Source organism: Callospermophilus lateralis, chromosome 1, assembly GCF_048772815.1.
Source record: "Callospermophilus lateralis isolate mCalLat2 chromosome 1, mCalLat2.hap1, whole genome shotgun sequence".
NCBI classification, from domain to species: domain Eukaryota; kingdom Metazoa; phylum Chordata; class Mammalia; order Rodentia; family Sciuridae; genus Callospermophilus; species Callospermophilus lateralis.
The window spans coordinates 156,247,956-156,266,026 of NC_135305.1; the positions used below are offsets into that span (position 1 = coordinate 156,247,956).

Here is an 18,071-nt window from a genome sequence, read left to right on the forward strand (position 1 = left end):
TCCGCGGGGGAGGGCGGCCTCGGGGCGGGGCCACGGGGAGCCACGCCCCTGCCCTCCGCGAGCGGTCGTGGGCTCGGTAGGAGGCGGGGCCCGGATTGGCCCCACCCACCGATTCCGCTCCTCCGTGGCCCGCCGGGTCCTGGGGTCTCCAGACGCGGCCCGGGCAGAGGCGCGGCCTCCTCGAGCCACGCCCACACCCGGGCCACCGGATTATTGTCGCGCAACCTAAAGAAAAGACTGCGGGAGGGGCGGCCCCACCCACCTGACGCCTGCTAGATACTGACTGTCTGAGCGTGGCGGGGGCGGGGCCAGGTGGGACGGGGGAGGGGCGGAGCCACCCGGCCTGGGGGGGACGCGCCCCTAGTGACTCCCTCCCTCTGGGCCTTATCGGCGTCCGCCGGCCCGGCAGTGCAATAGCGATCGCAGCTTTCATCATCACCCGGGGAGGGGGCCCAGCCCTGCCGGGCCCCGACTATCCGCGACTCTGCCGAGCCCGCCCGCCAACCTTCCCTATTCGGGTTCTGTCCCCATTCTCAGCTCTGCTTTCGCCGTGGCCGAGCCCGTGCTGACCAGCCTCTACCCGGCCACCTGTTCCCCTCTCCAGAAGGGGTGTATCTTTCTCCAAGAAGCCCTCCCGGACTGCTGGCGTCGCTGCGCTCTGAGCCTCCAGCTCTACACGCCACCGGGCCACTTACCTTTTTTCTATGGCTTCATAGGGTTGTAATGGACAGTGGGGTGTCCCTTGCTGTGTTGTGGAGCATACTCAGCCAGCCTTTTCCCCCGGACACGTGGGAGGGAGGGCAGAGAGGAATGTCTGCTCTTCTCCCCCTCCCCCAACAGGAAACAAACCGCCCACGCCCCCAGCTTGGAGGGGCCACTTCAACCCTTCCCAGAAAGCAAGCTCCTCCCGGGCTACTGCCTCCCCCTTACTGCAAATGACTTGACTTCTCCATTCCTTAATTTCCTCATCTGAATGAAGTGGAAATAGTAAGTGTCCCCAGCCCACTGGGTTGTTGGGAGAATTAAATGAGTGAATGCATTAAAGCAGTTAGCTCAAGGCCTGGCTCATGCTAATTAAGGAGGTGCTCCCTAAGTCCTCCCCTTGCAGCTGCAGGAAGGGGTTCCCCAGAAAGTGGGGATTTCCAGACTCAAACAGATGGACGGAAGGGAGCTGGTCTGCGGAAGGATTCCTAGAGTCCACTGCCCTTGAAGAAAAAACAAAAACGCATTTTCCACAAATAGTTATTGAATACCTGCTATAAGCCAAGTACGGTGTCTAGGGACTCAGCAGAGAATAAACAAATGTCCCTTCCCTCGTGGAACTCGCATTCTGGTGAGGGTACGCATTAAAAGGGTAACTTATGAAGAAGGCAGTAACAGTTACAGGATGGAGGGGGGTGGAGACTGTCTTTGGGAGCTTAGGAAGGACATCTCTGAGAAGCTAATGTTTTACCGACAAGAAGGATCCAGACAAGATAAAGTGGAGGGAAGGGTATTCCCGATAAAGGAACAGCAGGTACAAAGGTCCTGAGGTGGGAATATGTTTAGTGAGTTGGAGGAAATTAAAAAGGCAGTAGAGAGATCTGCCCTGCCCTATGGTTAGGGTGGAGAGGAAGGCCCTTTACAAGGTGTCTTCAAGGGCTTGGCGGGGAGTCTGGCAATTATTTCGAGGGCAGGGGGAGCCAAGAAAGGTTTTAAGCGAAAGAACCTGTTGTTGAATTTTGGATTCAAGTTGCCAAGTGTGGAGCTGACACTCCCATTAAGAAGTGTCCTTGTGACGTTCCCACATCCGACATTGTGCGACAAAGGGGGAAGGTATCAAGAAAGTCTAAACTGGCACCCGGTTATTAACTCTCCATTACTCTTGGGGAGACTGAGGCCGAGGGCAGCACCCCAGGCCAGGTGGCACAGATGCAGCAGCCAGGTACTCAGCTTCTGCCAACTGGCTGCGAAACCTGCCAGCCACAAGCACTTTCCCTCTCGCTGCCCAGACAGCAGCTCTGCTGACTTAAATGGGGACTTGCGGTTCTTCCCCTTTTTAATCACAGTTCTAGCCTCCCTGCCTGCCAGATTTCTCTGAGGCCCGACCCGGCTTCCTTCCTCGCTTCTCGCTCAGCGGCCCCACGAGAGCCCAGGCTTTCTTCGGTGTTCTCCTTGGTCCCAAGACTTCTCACTTTGGGTTTTTCCTTAGAAAGGCAAAAGGGCTTCCAGCGCAGGTCGTGGCCGGCGGGTCCCTCGGTTCCCACGACGTCCCGGAGGCTCCGGAAACCAGCGGGTCCGAACGCCCTTCCTTCCTACCGTGCAGAGCCTGGAGGGCGGACATCGCACCGACGCCTGCCGAGCTCAGCCCGGCTCCGGATAGGCCCAGCCACCAGAGCCACGCCGTTCACAGGCACAGCCACGGCTGACATCAACAAAGGTCAACAGGCTGCGGATCAATAAGAAGTGAGCTAATGAACAATCAATATAACAATGGTCAGGGGCTGGGGATGTGGCTCAAGCGGTAGCGCGCTCGCCTGGCATGCCTGCGGCCCGGTTCGATCCTCAGCACCACATACAAACAAAGATGTTGTGTCCGCCGAAAACTAAAAAAATAAACATTAAAATCTCTCTCTCTCTCTCCCTCTTTCTCACTCTCTCTAAAATATATATATATATATATATATATATATATATATATATATATATATATATATATATGTAACAATTGGTCAGCCGATCTAACTAATAGCAATAGTTACTGTGAGCTATTAGGGGATTAAGAGTGAAGATAAATAAAAATCAGATATTTGTAATAATCAAATCATGATCAACAGGTCTAGGATTATAAACATTAATAACAACACAGGATTGTGTTGGGGTTGGGACCCAGCTCAATGGTGGAACACTTTCTTAGCATGCCCCAGGCTCTGGGTTTGATCCCCAGCACTGCAAAATTTAATAACAATAATATTAATCCATTAATGTTTAACAGCAATGAATATAATTTTGTATTTAATAAAATGATAGGATAATAATATAGCAGTAGAAGTTTCCTAATAGTGATGGCAATACATGTAGTATAATTGAGCTCTTAAAGTGTAGCCAGTGTCACTGAAGCACCGAACTTGTAACTTTAATGCTAATGAATTAAAATGTAAACGGTCACATGTAGCTAGGGCTAGTATACTGGGCAGCTGTGGACAGTTTAGAAATGTTAACTCAATCTTCTCAGCAGCCTCGGGTAGGAGTGTTACTGTTGTTGTTAATGTTATTATGGCCCCATGTCATGATGAGAAATCAGAGTACTGAAAGGTTAAGTCACTCAGGAGCAGAGTCTCTCTCCACCTCAGGGACAGCACACCCTGGCGTGAGGGGGCCCATAATTAAGAATGAAGGCTCTGGGCTGGGGCTGGGGCTGGGGCTCAGCAGTAAAGCGCTTGCCTGGCACATTCAAGGCCCTGGGTTTGAGCCTCAGCATCACATAAATAAATAAAATAAAGATATTATGTTCAGCTACAACTAAAAAATAAATATTAAAAAAAAAAAAAGCATGAAGGCTCTGGGGTCATGCAGACAGGTTTAGAAGTCTCTTTTCTGCATCTTGCTACCTATGTGGTCACTTAGATTCTTCGGGCCCTAGTTTCCTCATTTGTAAAATGGAGATAGTAACAGGGTGTGACCCCACTGGGTGTGAGGGAGAATCTAATGAGAAAGTGTATATTAATCCCAGACACAACGGTGCAGCCTGTAAGCCCAGTAACTGGGAGAGGCAGGCGCCTGAGGCAATAGGAACCCTTCAGCAACTATGTGAGGCCCTGACTCAAAATAAAAAATAAAAGGACTAGGGGTGTGGCCCAGTGGTGGAGCACCCCCGGGTTCAATTCCTGTTACCAGAAAAAAAGAAAGTACATCAAGAGCTTGGGAGGAGGGAGGAGAATTTGCACACAGCATGTGATCAATAAAGAAAGTTGATTTCAATCTATAATTGGGGAACTGGGGTTGTGGCTCAGTGGTACAGCACTCACCTCACAAGTGTGAGGCACTGGGTTTGAGTCCCAGCACCACATATAAAAAAAATAAAAATAAAAATCCATCAACAACTAAAAAAATTAAAAATAAATAAATCGGGCTGGGGATGTGGCTCAAGCGGTAGCGCGCTCGCCTGACATGTGTGTGGCCCGAGTTCGATCCTCAGCACCACATACAAACAAAGATGTTGTGTCCGCCAAATATTAAAAAGTCCCCCCCCTCCTTTAAAATAAATACATAAATAAATAAATAAATAAATAAATAAATAAATCTCCAATTGAGTGTGAGGTGTGCAAGGGTCATGTGTCCTCAAGGGCTGCCACAGAGACCAGGCCTGTGGGCAACAGATCCTCACCCCTGCTTTACAAATGAAGGTCAAGAATCTCACCCAAGGTCACCCAGTGAGTGGAGGCCTGGCCTACATCTGTCCCAGTGCCTCTCCAGGTCTGGACTGCAGGTTGGTGGAGGCGGGAGGGTGCTGGACTGCCCTGGAGCCAGGCAGAGGAGAGTGCTTACTTTTTTCCATGCCTGGGATTCCGTCCTGGCTCTGCCACTTGACCTCTAGCAAGACTCCTGCCCTCTGGGCCTCACTGTTCTGTAAAATAATAGTAAGCAGGAGAGGAGAAAAGGCACTGTGTTGGACTTCTGTCCTCAGCAGGTGTTCAGTGACTCAGTGCTGACTGTCATCAGGGGATAACTTGGCACACTGGACTCTCACTGTTCTCCAAACTCACCTTTGTGATCCCACTTCAAGGCCTGGCATTGGCTGTCCCCTCTGCCCAGAATCCTGTTCCATCTGATGCTCCTAGCTCTCACTTCATTCACTCCCAGAGGCCCCTGAGCAGGGAACCTCTGGCAGCTGCTCCCCGCTGCTGTTCATCTGTCATCTGACCTTTCCCCTTCCTTCTTCGCCCTTGCTGCTCCCTGACTTGCCACTGTAATTGCTCACTTAATCTGTTTACTGAATTTCTCTTTCCCCCTCCCCAATAGGAGGTCAGTTTTGCAAGGCCTGGGATTCTTGTCTGTGTCACTCACTCTTGTATTCCCAACACCGAGCACAGTTCTTGCCACACAATAGGTGCACATGATAAACATATGTCCCCCTCATGCTGGGCATGGAGGCTGAGGCAGGAGGACTGTAAGTGTGAGGTCAGCCTGGGAAACTTAGTGAGACCCTGTCTCAAATAAAAAAAATAAAAAGACTGGTGGACCGGGCACAGTGGTGCACGCCTGTAATCCCAGCGGCTGGGGAGGCTGAGGCAGGAGGATTGCAAGCTCAAAGCCAGCCTCAGCACAAGCAAGATGCTAAGCAACTCAGTGAGACCCCGTTTCTAAATAAAATACAAAATAGGGCTGGGGATGTGGCTCAGTGGTTGATTGCCCCGGAACTAAAAAAAAAAAAAAAAAAAAAGAAAAGAAAAAAAAAGAAGAATCTGGTCTAGATTGCAGGTCTGATTGTTAAGACACAGCTCTCAATCAGCTACTCTGCCCCAGCCACAATAACGAAGATCTTCCCCCCCAAATAAAAAGTGGAGCCTAACTCCCCACCCTGGAGTGTGGGCAGCACTTAATGATTTGCTGCTGTCCCAGCAGTGGGATGAGTTACTTCTGAGACTAAGTCATCAGAGGCCCCACAGCTGCTCCTGGTTCTCTTTTGAACCATCCACTCTGGGAGAAGCCAGCTAATCCTGTCGTGTGGACATTCCATCAGCTAGGACAGATCCTCATGCAAAGAAACTGAGGCTAATGAGGGGCCATCTTGAAAGTGGGTCATCTAGGCCTAGCCAAGCTCCATTCAGATAAGGGCAATACCAGGTTCTTCCCCATTTTTTCCTGCAGTACTGAGGATTTTTTTTTTTTTTTTTTTTTTGTACCAGGGATTAAACTCAGGGGCACTCGACCACTGAGCCACATCCCCATCCCTATTTTGCATTTTATTTAGAGACAGGATCTCACTGAGTTGCTTAGCACCTCATTTTTGCTGAGGCTGGCTTTGAACTCGTGATCCTCCTGTCTCAGCCTCCCCACCACACCCTGCAGTGCTGGGGACTTATTCCAGGGTCTTATACATACAAGACAGGTGCCCTACCACTGAGCTACATCCCCAGCCCTTTTTTATTTTTTGTTTTGAGACAGGCGTCTTGCTAAATTGCTCAGACTGGCCTGAAAATTGTGATTCTCCTGCCTTAGTCTCCCAAGTAGCGGGCATTACAGGCATGCATCACTGCACCCAGATAGTCCCAGCGTCCCCCCCCAACACTTTTTAGACTACAACTTCATAAAAGACCCTAAGCCATGACCTGAATCGTACTGCACCCAAATTCCTAAAATCATCCGAGGTAATAAAGTTTTGCTTGTTTTAAGCCACTAGGTTTGGGAAGAATTTGTTATGCAGCAATTGATAACAGAGCTCAAGCTTACTCTGGGGTGTTCCTCACCCATCAGGGTTCAAGGGATTTGGGAGGGTTCAGGAAAGAGTACCTCTGGCCTTGGCTAACACAGGTCTGCTATGGACTAGAAGAGAATTATGTAACTAGGTCCTTCCTCTTTCTGCCAGTGCTGTCAGAACTCCCAAGCCAGATTCCTGGGCGCAGGGCCTAATCTGCTGAGCTCAGGTGCCTGACATCTACTCCCTCTGCTTCCTTCCCGGTGGCTTGGGTTCCCTTTTCTGTCCTCCCAGTGCCTTAGACTCTAAAAATGCCACAAGCTGTTGCCCAAGACAAGGACGAATGACCGTCTTTACCACGTGGATTCTGCCATGTGAGCAGGCACCGAGCTGGGACCATCACAGGTATTCTCTCCTTTCACCCCAAAAGAAGGGTTTGTTATTAATCTCCCCATTTTTCGGATGAGGAAACCGAGGCACAGAGCAGCCACATAGCTGGTGAATACCCAAGAACCTGGTCTAGAGTGCAGGTCTGTCAGATTGCCAAGACACAGCTCTCAACCAGCTCCTCGCCCCGGTAAGGAAGACAGGAAGAAGGGAATTAATATTTCCTGGGGCCTATGCTCCAGCCATTGCTTTGATGGCTCTTTATGGGTTAACCACTTATTTCGCCCAACACCCTATACAAGGAGAGAATGTTGCTTCCCTCCCTTTGGCAGAGGAGAAAACTGAGGCACAGAGAGGTGAAGCGACCTGCCCAAGGCACACAGCTGGCCACCGGCCGGCAGAGATTTACCCCCAGGCTCCCAGTTCCGACCCTGACCTAAGCCAGCGGCCCGCCGCCCGCCCCAGCCCGGTGTGGGAAGCTGCGAGCCGCCCCCTCTTCCGCCAGCCCCGGGAATCTGGTTTCTGGGGGAAGTGACTCAGGGGCCTGAGGCCCCGCAGATAATTATTCACTTCCAATCCCGGTAATTAAAGGCCCTAATAGCTCCGCAAAGGACGCACAACCCAGTGACTTGGGCGGACCCCACCCTGCCGGGAACCAAGGCCGGGCGCACGAGCTTCCTGGGCGGCTGCTGGGCCTCAACCCGGGACAGGACTCGCGGCGCGCACGGCTGGCGCGGGGCTCTGGCGCCCCCTGGCGGCGGCGTGGCGTTGGGCTCAGGCAGCCTCCTGGGCACCCCAAGGCCCCGCAGGCGCTGCACTGGAAGGAGCCTCCGCTCCCACCCCAACTCCCCCACGTTCTCGGAGGCTTCCCAGATTCCAGCTGGGGGCCTCCAATCCGCGGGGAATGGGCACCGAGGCGGAGAACACGGGCTCTGGGCGTGGACTCATGCCTGGCTTCTCTCTTCAGTGTAGGGTCACCTTGGGCAAGGGACAGGGACTCTCTGAGCTTCAGTCTCTTCATCTGTAAAATGGGGATTTTACTGATTTTTACAGTCATAGGATGGTAGTGAAAATTAAGTAACTCACGTAGAAGTCCCTATTACAGGGTCCTTGCTTCCAAGATGACAAATATAAAAATAAAGTGGGCGGGCATGGGGGCACATACCTGTAATCCCAGCAACTGAGGAGGTTGAAGCAGGAGGATTTCTACTGGGAGACCAGCCTCAGTGACTTAGCAAAACGCCGTCTCAAAATAAGAAATAAGAAATAAAAGGAACTGAGGATATAGCTCATGACCCCGGGGTTTAATCCCCAGTGCCATAAATACATAATTAATTAATATTGATTTTTTTGTGTGAGGTACTGGGGATTGAACCCAGGGCTTGTGCATGCGAAGCAAGCACTCTACCAACTGAGCTATATCCCCAGCCCCTTGATTTTAAAAATAAAATAAAAAATTAAAAAATAAAAGAAACAAAAAATGTTCATCATCACTAGCAATTAGAGAAATGCAAATCAAAACGATTCTAAGATTTCATCTCACTCCATTCAGAATGGCAATTATCAAGAATACAAGTAAACAACCTACAATAAAAATTAATTTAAAAAAAAGAATACAAGTAATAATAAATGTTGGCAAGGATGTGGGGAAAAGGCACATTCATACATTGCTGGTGGGACTGCACAATCAATGCAACCAATCTGGAAAGCAGTATGGAGATTCCTCAGAAAACATGGAATGGAACCACCATCTGACCCAGCTACCCCACTCCTTGTTCCATACCCAAAGGACTTAAAATCAGCATGCTACAGGGACACAGCCTCATCAATGTTTACAGCAGCTAAATTCACAATAGCCAAACTGTGGAACCAACCTAGATGCCCTTCAATAGATGAATGGATAAAGAGATCGTGGTACATATATACAATGGAATATTACTCAACCTTAAAGAAAATGAAATTATGGCATTTGCAGGTAAATGGATGGAACTAGAGAATATCACGCTAAGTGAAATAAGCCAATCCCCCAAACCAAAGGCTGAAAGTTTTCTCTGATAAGTGGATGCTGATCTATAGTGGGCATGGGGAGGAATGAAGGAACTTTGGCTCCTGCAGAGGGGAGTGGAGGGGAGGGGCGGTGGGGATGGAAAGGACATTATCATCCTATATACAAGAGTGACTGCACTACCCCAGTGTGATTCGGCACCATGTGCAGCCAAAGGAATGAGCAGTTGTGCTCCTACTGTCCTGCAGAACTAATTAGAACAACAACAACAACAAAGAATAAAGTTAACCTCAACCATGGAAAAAAAAGAACAAGAAACAATGGCATTTCCAAAAAGGGCCCTGGCCACAGGAAGTCTGTTTGCTACCCAAACTGTGCTCAGTGTGCGCCCAAGAACAAGGCCGTTAAGAAGTCCTCTGGGGGCTGGGGGTGTGGCTCAAGCGGTAGCGCGCTCACCTGGCATGTGTTCGGCCTGGGTTCGATCCTCAGCACCACATACAAACAAAGATGTTGTGTCCGCCAAAAACTAAAAAATAAATATTAAAAAATTCTCTCTCTTAAAAAAAAAAAAAAAAAAAAAAAAATGAAGTCCTCTGACCCTTCAGAGTGCCTGCCGCCATCAGGGCCATTTCTGAAGTGCCTGTCTCCAAGGCTCAGGTGCCTCCCACGCTCTGAACTCTGAGTGCAGAGTCCTGCTCCGCCAGGGGCTTGGGATCCATCTGAGAAGGTTAAGGACCCAACACTCCACCAGGCGTAGACCTTCCAGTGCTCCCCAGCACCTCCATCAAAGCCCAAGGAAGGAGTTGGGTTTCTGGTGGACTCGGGAGGCTGAGGCAGGAGGATCCCAAGTTCAAAGCCAGCCTCAGCAACTTATTGAGACCTTGTCTCAAAGTAAAAATGAAAAAGGGCTGGGGATGTGGCTCAATGGTAAAGCACCCTTGGGTTTGGTTTGACTCCCAGTACCCCCCCCCCAAAAAAAATAGCTAATATATAGATGCAAAAGAACTGGAAATGGGCAGTCAAACAGACACTTCTACATTGAGGTTCACAGCCAGTATTCACAATAATCAGATGGCACTCAAATGTCGCTCAATGATGTCACTCAAATGAATGAAGAAGTACAAAGTAGCACATGGTCCAATGGAATATTATTCAGCTGTGAAAAGGAATGGAGCACGGACAGGCTGCAACATGCATGGACCCTGACAATACACTAAGTGATGCCGATGGACACAAGGACCACGTTTTATGTACAGAAGAGGTAAATTCACAAAGCAGGCCAGTGGATGCCAGGGGCTGGGACAGAGGTCATAGGAGGCACTGCCTTTTGCTGGGGAGCGAACCCAGGGGTGCTCTACCACTGAGCTACTTCCCCAGCCCTTTCTGTTACTTCTGACTAATTAGTTATAGAGGACCCTGGCATGATGTTGGCACACTGTACACAAGGGGAGCACAACTGCTCATTCCTCTGGCTGTTCAGTGCTGAGTCACTTGTAGTGTCAGCACACGTGGGTACAGGGCAATACTGTCTGTCGCATTCCACCGTCCTTCCCATCCCCACCGCCCCACCCTGCCTCTCACAACCCTCTGCACAAGCCAGAGTTCCTTCCTTCTCCCCCTACCCCCACTATCAGCATCCACTTATCAGAGGAGAAGCATCTCAGGGCTGGGCCAGCATGCCGGAGGCCCTGAATTCGATCCTCAGCACCTCGTAAAAATAAAATAAGGATATTGTGTCCACCTGTAACTAATATATATATATATAAAAGAAAAAACATTTCAGCCTTTGGTTTGGGGGGATCTGATTCTATTTTGAGGCAGGGTCTTGTTAAGTGACCGAGGCTGACCTCAAACTTGCGACCCTCCTGCTTCTAACTCCCAAGCACCTGGGATGGCAAGTGAGCCCCTCAGGAAGCCCCCGCCCGCCTGCCCGCCGGCGCGCCCCAACCTGGAAGAGCCTGGCATGGTTCACTTCCGTCTGCAGGTCACCCAAGGTGGCTCCAGGGGCCTCCATCACCACGTCTGAGGCCAGCTGAGCCCTGCGTCTTGGTGCCTGGAACCCAAACGGGGTGAACAAGGGGCCTGGGCTGCAGAAAGGAGCGGAGCAGCCGGCAGGGGAGGCCCACTGCGCTCAGAGACAGCAGCAGGCAAGCAGGGCCTCGGGGGAGTGCAGCCTGCAGACATCCCGGAAGGGTGACAGGGTGACAGGGCGACAGGGCAGGAGCAATCTTGAGGGCAAAAGCTGCTGGTGAAGGAGGCTGCGGTGTCCTCTGTGGGGCTTTGGGGAGCACTGATCTCCGGATGGAAAAGGATTATCTTTAGCACTCAGGCCCCTGAGTCACTTCCCTTCAGAAATCTAGTCTAGCTCCCCTGGGCCAGGCTGGGGGGGTACGAGCAGAGGGCGTTGGCTCAGTCCTGCACCAGCAACAGGGTCCTCGGAGAGCCTCTGAGCTCTGCCACGAACCTGGCTGTGTGACCTGGGGTAAGTCACTTCACCTCTCTGAGGCAGCAGGGTCCTTAGGGCCAAAAGGGAAGTACTTGGCAACACTGCTTTGTTGAACACCTACTGCATGCTGGGCCCAGCTCTGGGATACAGTGGTGAACATGAAAGATATACTGGGAGACAGCATGACAGTTGAATCCTAAAACAGAGTGACTGGTTACGAAGGGCGGCCACAAAGCTCACTGAATCTTTCCAACACTCCTTACCATCTCTGTTTCCCAGATGCAGAAACTGAGGCTCAGAGAGGTCAAGTTGCCTTCCCACATCACACAGCAACTCAGACGCTGAGCCAGAATTCAAACCCAGGCCCAGATTACCAAAGCCTTTAGTAAGTTTTAAAATTAAAACAATTTTTAAATTAAAAAACCTGGAGTTGGCATGGTGACGCATGTCTGTAATCCCAGATGCTTAGAAGGCTGAGACAGGAGGATTGCAAGTTCAAGGCCAGCCTTTGCAATTTAGCAAGACCCTATTTTAAAATAAATAAAAAGTACTAGGGATGTAGCTCGATGGTGGAGCCCTTGCCTTGCATGCTCAAGGCCCTGCATCCCTTCCCCAGCATTAAAAAAGAATCTCCCCAAGGTGCCCTGTGTTTTTGTTTTCTTTACCCCAAACACCACACTTCCCAGATGATGACTTGGCTGAGTGTGTTCCTCCGAGATGAACTGCCACTCAAACCTCATGAGCAGAAAGTAACGGCCCCTCTCTTCCAGCAGTTCTGAGGCTGTAGATCATGACCCAAAGGGACATCGAGGTGTAGGTAGCCTCGCACTTGCTCACCTGTGACTGCAGGCAGGCCGCGGCCCCTCTGTGTCTGGGCTCCTCATTTCTTTTTTGCTTTTTTGCAGCGCTGGGTGTGGGACCCGGGCCTCGTGCCTGCCGGGCAGGCGCTCCACCACATTCCTGATTCTCAGTGTGCAAAACACAGGAAATGCTCAGTGAACGTTAAATGTCATTTCTGAAAACTCCCAAGAGACCTTATGACATTGGGAACCAAGGCACAGCGATGTGAGGGGCTTGCTGAAGGTCACACAGCTTGCAGAAGGCAGGGCAGGGACCGGAACTCCCTTGTGTACACTAAGCCCATTGATTCCGAGCCCAAAGCCCACACTGGGGTTGTTAGAGTCACTTCAGGGGTCTGAGGCTTCCTGGCCCTGACCTTCTGTGAGCCTGGGTGTGATCAGGGACCCGCCTGCCAGCCCCACTGCCCTCCGGGTCCTGACCGGAATAGCAGGAAGGACGAACCCACCTGATCTGCGCAGGGCAGTGCCGTGGGTCGGTGCCCCCCCCCCCCCCCCCCGTGGGTGGCCTGGGCTGGGAGCCACAGCTGCTGAGCGGCTGGGAACGGAGGCCTGGGCATCCAATGTCCCCATACCTGTGAGGCCTCTGACCAGTCACCCGCCCTCTCTGAGCCTGGGGTGGAGCAGTCAGCATAAGGCTCCAAGTAAAAGAGGCGTGAGCTGCTTATGAGGACACAGCATCTGGGAATCTGGGGGTCGCAAGTCCCGCAGATGAGGAAGGTGAAGGGAGGGCCGGGAATGCCACCCCCTAAAGCAGGGTCCCCTGAGGCAGTGGCAGGCGAGACCTCCCAGGTGTCTGGTCTTCGGCAGCCCCAGCCTCGGTGGGGCTGCACTCTCCCCTGGGCACACCAGAAGGGGCCCTGGACTGGGGGAATCTGGCCCTTCCTGCCCCTCCCTCCCCAGGGCCCAGCCCCAGTGCGGCCTGGGCAGCTGGCACGTGGTGGACGATTTCAGTTCCCTCTGGGTGGCTGTTGCAGCCCGCTGCTGGTGGGGGGGGCAGCTACTGTGGAAGGAAACTCTGAGTAAGAGGGACCACAGGAGGGCCAGGAGGTGAGATCCAGACACAAAGTCAGCCTCAGGTGTTGCAGTCCCTGAGCAGCTACCTGGTGCTAGGCATGGTGACACCCACAGAGCAGGGCGCAAGGCAGACCAGAGCCCCTGCCTGCCGGGGGGTGGGGGTGGACCTGCCTGCAGGGAGGGCACAGCATCACCAAACTCTGACACCAGCTGAATCACTGTCTCTCCCTGCTTTTACTGGCTGCACCGTCTCATCTCCTCTGAGGGGTCCTTACTCTCCCCCGACCTCCTGAGAATAGCTCACAGGCCTCCCTGATATCTCTGCTCTCCCCTCCTCTTTGTTCCAGCTACATAGGCCTCCTGGATGTGCTTTCAACCTCTGAGATTTTGCATTTTCTGTTCCCTCTGCCAGGAATGCTTTTCCCTTCAGCTGTCTTTCAGGTCTTTTCCTAAAAGCCCGTTTCCCTGGCTTCTCCCTGAAAAATGGCTGCCCTGTACCCCTTCACTTTTCATGAATGGCCCTTATTCTCTTGCTCGGTTTTATTTTTCTTCTGGGCTCCTACTTCATCTCATGTACTATGTGAATGATGTTGACTTATTTTCTCCCTCCATTCAAAGAGGGCAGGAGGCTGGCCTGTTTTTTTTGTTTGTTTGTTTGTTTGTTTTTTGTTGTTGTTGTTTTGTTTGTTTTAAGTAACTTATGGAGGCAACATTCCCAAAATACACAATCAACTATTTTTTTTAAGTGTAGATATATATAATAGCTTTAATTACTTAATTTTTATGTGGTGCTGAGGATTGAACCCAGGGCCTCACATTTGCAAGGTGAGCGCTCTACCACTGAGCCCCAGCCTCAGCCCCTACAATTACCTATTTTGAAGTGAACATTTTGGTGTACTCACAGGGCTGTGGAGCCACCATCTCTGTCTAGTTACAAAACTTTCCATTGCTCCAAAGTAGCAGCTGTTCCTGAGCCCCTTTCTCCCAGCTGCCGGCAAAATAAAATCCATTCATTTGTGTGGATTTTTATCTCTTCTTGACAATTCCCACCAATGGAATCATACACTATGTGTCTCCCGTGGCTGGTTTCTTTCACCTGGAACCAGGTTTTAGAGATTCCTCCCCATTGTATGTACCATGAATCAGAACTGTGTTCTTGTTCATGGCTGAGTAATATTCTAAGCACCAATGCACCCATTGTCTACCCATTCATCCCCTGAGGGACATTTGGACTGCTTCCACTTTTACATGCATGTAATTATCTTTTTAACTTGTTTCTCTGGTGCCTTAGACAAAGTAGTGCTTGTTAAAAGCAGTTGGAAGAATGACTGATTTGAGGGAAGGCAGGCACTCAGCTCAGTGTGGAAGACGGTTAGGGGGTCTTATGCTTTCACAGAAAAGGCAGTGGCTGGGCAAGGCCTTCAAGGATGAGGAGTGCCAGGTAAGGGAGGATGTGGGAAGAAATCTTCCCGCAAAGACATGGGAGGTGCAAGGGTCTGCAGCGGGTGCATTCTGGGAAGGAAGAGAAGACGGGTGGAAAATGAGTGCAAACCGCCGGGCAGGCCTGTGGGGCAGGGCCCTGGGCAGGCAGGACCTTGCTGCCCATGGCCAGGAGTCTGGATTTGCTACTGAGGCCATGGGGAGCAGGGAGCGGCCTCGGTGGGAGAGGGCCATGGAGTGGTGAGTCCCAGGGGGCCCACTGGGGTGTGAGAAGAGGGGTGTCCAAGTGGCAGAAGGGAGATCCAAAAGGACATTACTGCTGCCCACTGGCAAGAGATGACAGTGGCCTGGCATGGGGAAGTAGAGACCACGAAGGGAAGTGACGGGTCCTAGACATGGCATGGAGGTGAAACCACAGGGACTTGGGGTCTGCGGCCGCAACCCAGTTCTGGTTTTCAAATTCCCCTTTCCAGTGTTTCTGACTCACCGTCTCTCCTCCAGTCCTCTGTAGCTCCCAGCCACCAAGAAACCTCTCTATCCACCGTAGTTCAGAGGTGGGGACCCTGGGAAGTCCTCTATGGATGGAAGGCAGATATAATGCAGTTTATCCAGAGAGTGGGTTTTCCTCAGTTGTAAAGGAATGGCGCACAGATGCAGGCCACAGATGCAGGCCACGGACACAGGCCACAGCAGGGAGGGAAAGAAGCCAGTCATGAGTGGCCACACGTGCAAGAGTGTCTAGGAGGGACAACTCCACAGGGAGAGAAAGCAGGTGGGTCGTGGCCAGGGACTGGGGACAAGGAGAGCCAGGAGTGACCACTAACAGGTGCAGGTTCTTCTGAGGTGATAAAAACATTTTGGGACTAGACAGAGGTGGTGGTTTTATAACATTATGAATGTGTTAAATTCTATTGAATTGTTCACTTTTTTGGGGGGTTCTGAAACAGGGTCTTGCTAAATTTCTGAGGCTGCCTCAAACTTGTGATCCTCCTGCCTCAGCCTCCAAGTATCTGGGATTACAGGTATGCACTACGGTGCCTGGCAAATGGTAAATTTTTAGGTGAACTGCACCCCCCCCCAGCCCCCAGGTCTTCCCAGAAAGATGCTGAGCTCTTTGTGATTCCTACTTCCTTCACCGCCAACCCTGGGTTTGCACCAGAGGCTGTGAGAGCTGCACTCACAGATGTGGGGGCAATACCCCCGTCAAGACCCAGACTGTTATTGTCCTTTCCTCGTGAGAGTCAAGATTTGGGGAAACTCCAAAGGCAAGGAAAGCCCTTGCTTTTTTTTTTTTTTTTTTGTCCAGAGAATTCTGTCCATGTCATACACAGTTGTACCCAGGGGCTCCACTGATGGCAGCAGGGGCTGTCCCTCTCCACACCTGTGGCTGGCCCTGCTCCAACGCAGGCAAGCTTGACTCCTCCCATTTCACAAAGTCTCAGGTCAGAACCTCATTGGCTGGGCCTGGGTCACATGTCCACACCTGAACCAATTATCAGGGCCAGAGCCATGGACTACTCTGAGTGTTCAGGAAAAAGGGTACATATGCCTCCTGCGAAACTCTGTGTGTGTGTCTCCCTAACGGGCACAACACAGAGGACCTGTCTCTCCTGAGCAGAGCAAAGCCCAGAGCAACTGGGTGACTTCCCAGAATCACAGAGCCAAGAGTCCCTGATCAACTCCAGGCTCCGTTCCTTGTGCCCAGGGGTCAGAGGCTGCAGGACCTTTTCTTTGAGATGTCAACCATGGGTTGAGCCAAGTCAGGCCTGAGTGTGTTGGGCACACACAAGATGGGACACGTGTGCTAACTGCATATGGGGGGAGGTGAGGGCTTCGGGCAGAGGAGAGGGTGTGGAAGTGTGGGAGCAAGTCCATATTGAGGGCTGGGGGGTATTCCACCTTCCTATAGGAAGGAAGGTTGGGACTCCACATGCTGGGGATGAAACCCAGGGCTAAGACCATGCTCCGCGGCTCAGCTCCACTGCCAGCCCCCTACCTAGAAGTTTTACAGTTTGGCTTTTGTATTGCTAGTCCATTTGGAGTTGATTTTTGTTGTATGGTGTGAGGTAAAGACCAAGGTTTATTTTTCTACATGACATCTAGTTGTTTGGGCTCAATGTAATTAAAAAAAAAAAAAAAAAAAAAGAACTAACCTAGATTTTTCCCTTCAAGACTTCTCCATTTTTCCTATTATTGAGACCCAAAGTATGGAGCCATTCTTAAGTGTTAGGGGCTGGGGATGGAACCCAGGGCCTCATGCATGCTAGGCACCAACGAGCCATGTTCCCAGCCCTGGAGTCATCCTTGATTCCTTTTTGGTTTGTCTCTCTCACTCCCCAAATCCAAGCCATCAGCTGATCTTGCATATATTTAAAAATACACCCAGAATTTCAGCCTTTCTCTGAATCTCACTGCCCCACTTTGTTCTAAGCCACCATCATGATTTGTTAGGATCACTACAGTAGCTTCTTTCCTGGATCCTGGCCCTTCTCTTGTTCCCCACAGCCCCTCCTCCCCACAGCAGCCAGGGGTTGTGCTAAACTTCAGACAGATCACATTCCTCCTCTGCTCAAAACTTTCGCATGGCTCCCGGTTCTTCTCAAAGTAAAAGCAAAATATCTTTCCCATGATCCACAGGCCCTATACAATCTGGCTTTGCAATCATATTTGACCTCATTTCCTTTACTTGCTCAGGGGCTCCATCCTGTGGTCTCATCATACTTCAAATATGCCCAGGGTGGTCCCATCTCAGCCTTTGCACTCCCTGTTCCCCCTGCCTGGGACACTCTTCCTACAATACTACAGGGCTCCCTCCTCTTTCCTCTCTCTTCTTCAAGCCTTCCTTGACCGTTTGTCTACAAGTCGCACTCTTGGTCTTTCTACCCCATTGCCTTCCTTGAACTTGCCAAGGCTGGCTTGAACTTGCAGTTCTCCCCAGCAATTCCTACTTATTGCTGGTTCTTGTGGCATACACTTTACATACCATGTTTATCTTTGTTTAACAGATGTAGAAATGGAAACCTAGAGAAGTGAAGTGATTTCTCTAAGGTCACTCCACGATTCTGTGGCTAAATGAGACTTGAACTCTGTCCACTTCTAGAATTTTCTTCACTTAAGGGAAGGGGTTGTATTGCCAGGCATCCTATATATTAGGATAGTCCTGAATAGACTATCCTATCCAGGATACTTGAAATGACTTGTATTCCGTTGTTTTCTAATAAACCACAAATTTTCGGGAATTATTTTTCCATTTCAGCTTGGAGTTAAATTCGATCCATCTAGCAACCCTTGCCAGTGGGAAGCTCAGACTCCAAGTCTTAGACTTCAGCGAATGCCTCCTCCCCCGGACCCCAATGTTATTATTATTTTTTTTCCCAGGCGAATCTGCGACCTGTCCTTACCTTTGGAGCTGCACTGAGTTTTCCAGGTTCAAATCCTCAGGTTTTTGGGACCTGAGGACCCTGGGGACTCCTGAACCAGTCGCGTTCCCTTTAAGAGTGGTTTCAGGAACGTGCTCGTAGG

At 50.9% G+C, this 18,071-nt stretch overlaps 1 long non-coding RNA gene and 1 other non-coding gene across 3 annotated transcripts; both read right to left on the reverse strand.

Moving 5' to 3' along the window:
* Nucleotides 1-1,525: 1,525 nt before the first annotated feature.
* On the reverse strand, nt 1,526-18,028 carry LOC143407534 (uncharacterized). Of its 2 annotated transcripts, none has more exons than XR_013092361.1 (4): nt 17,951-18,028; nt 12,073-12,195; nt 7,950-8,030; nt 1,526-2,428 (listed from the first exon to the last, which is right to left on the reverse strand). It is a non-coding gene; the product is annotated as an uncharacterized LOC143407534 (long non-coding RNA). The 2 variants fall into 2 exon arrangements; XR_013092360.1 differs by having other exon boundaries at nt 12,073-12,201.
* Trnaa-cgc (transfer RNA alanine (anticodon CGC)) lies at nt 8,138-8,210 on the reverse strand. Its single transcript has one exon. It is a non-coding gene; the product is annotated as a tRNA-Ala (tRNA).
* Nucleotides 18,029-18,071: the final 43 nt, after the last annotated feature.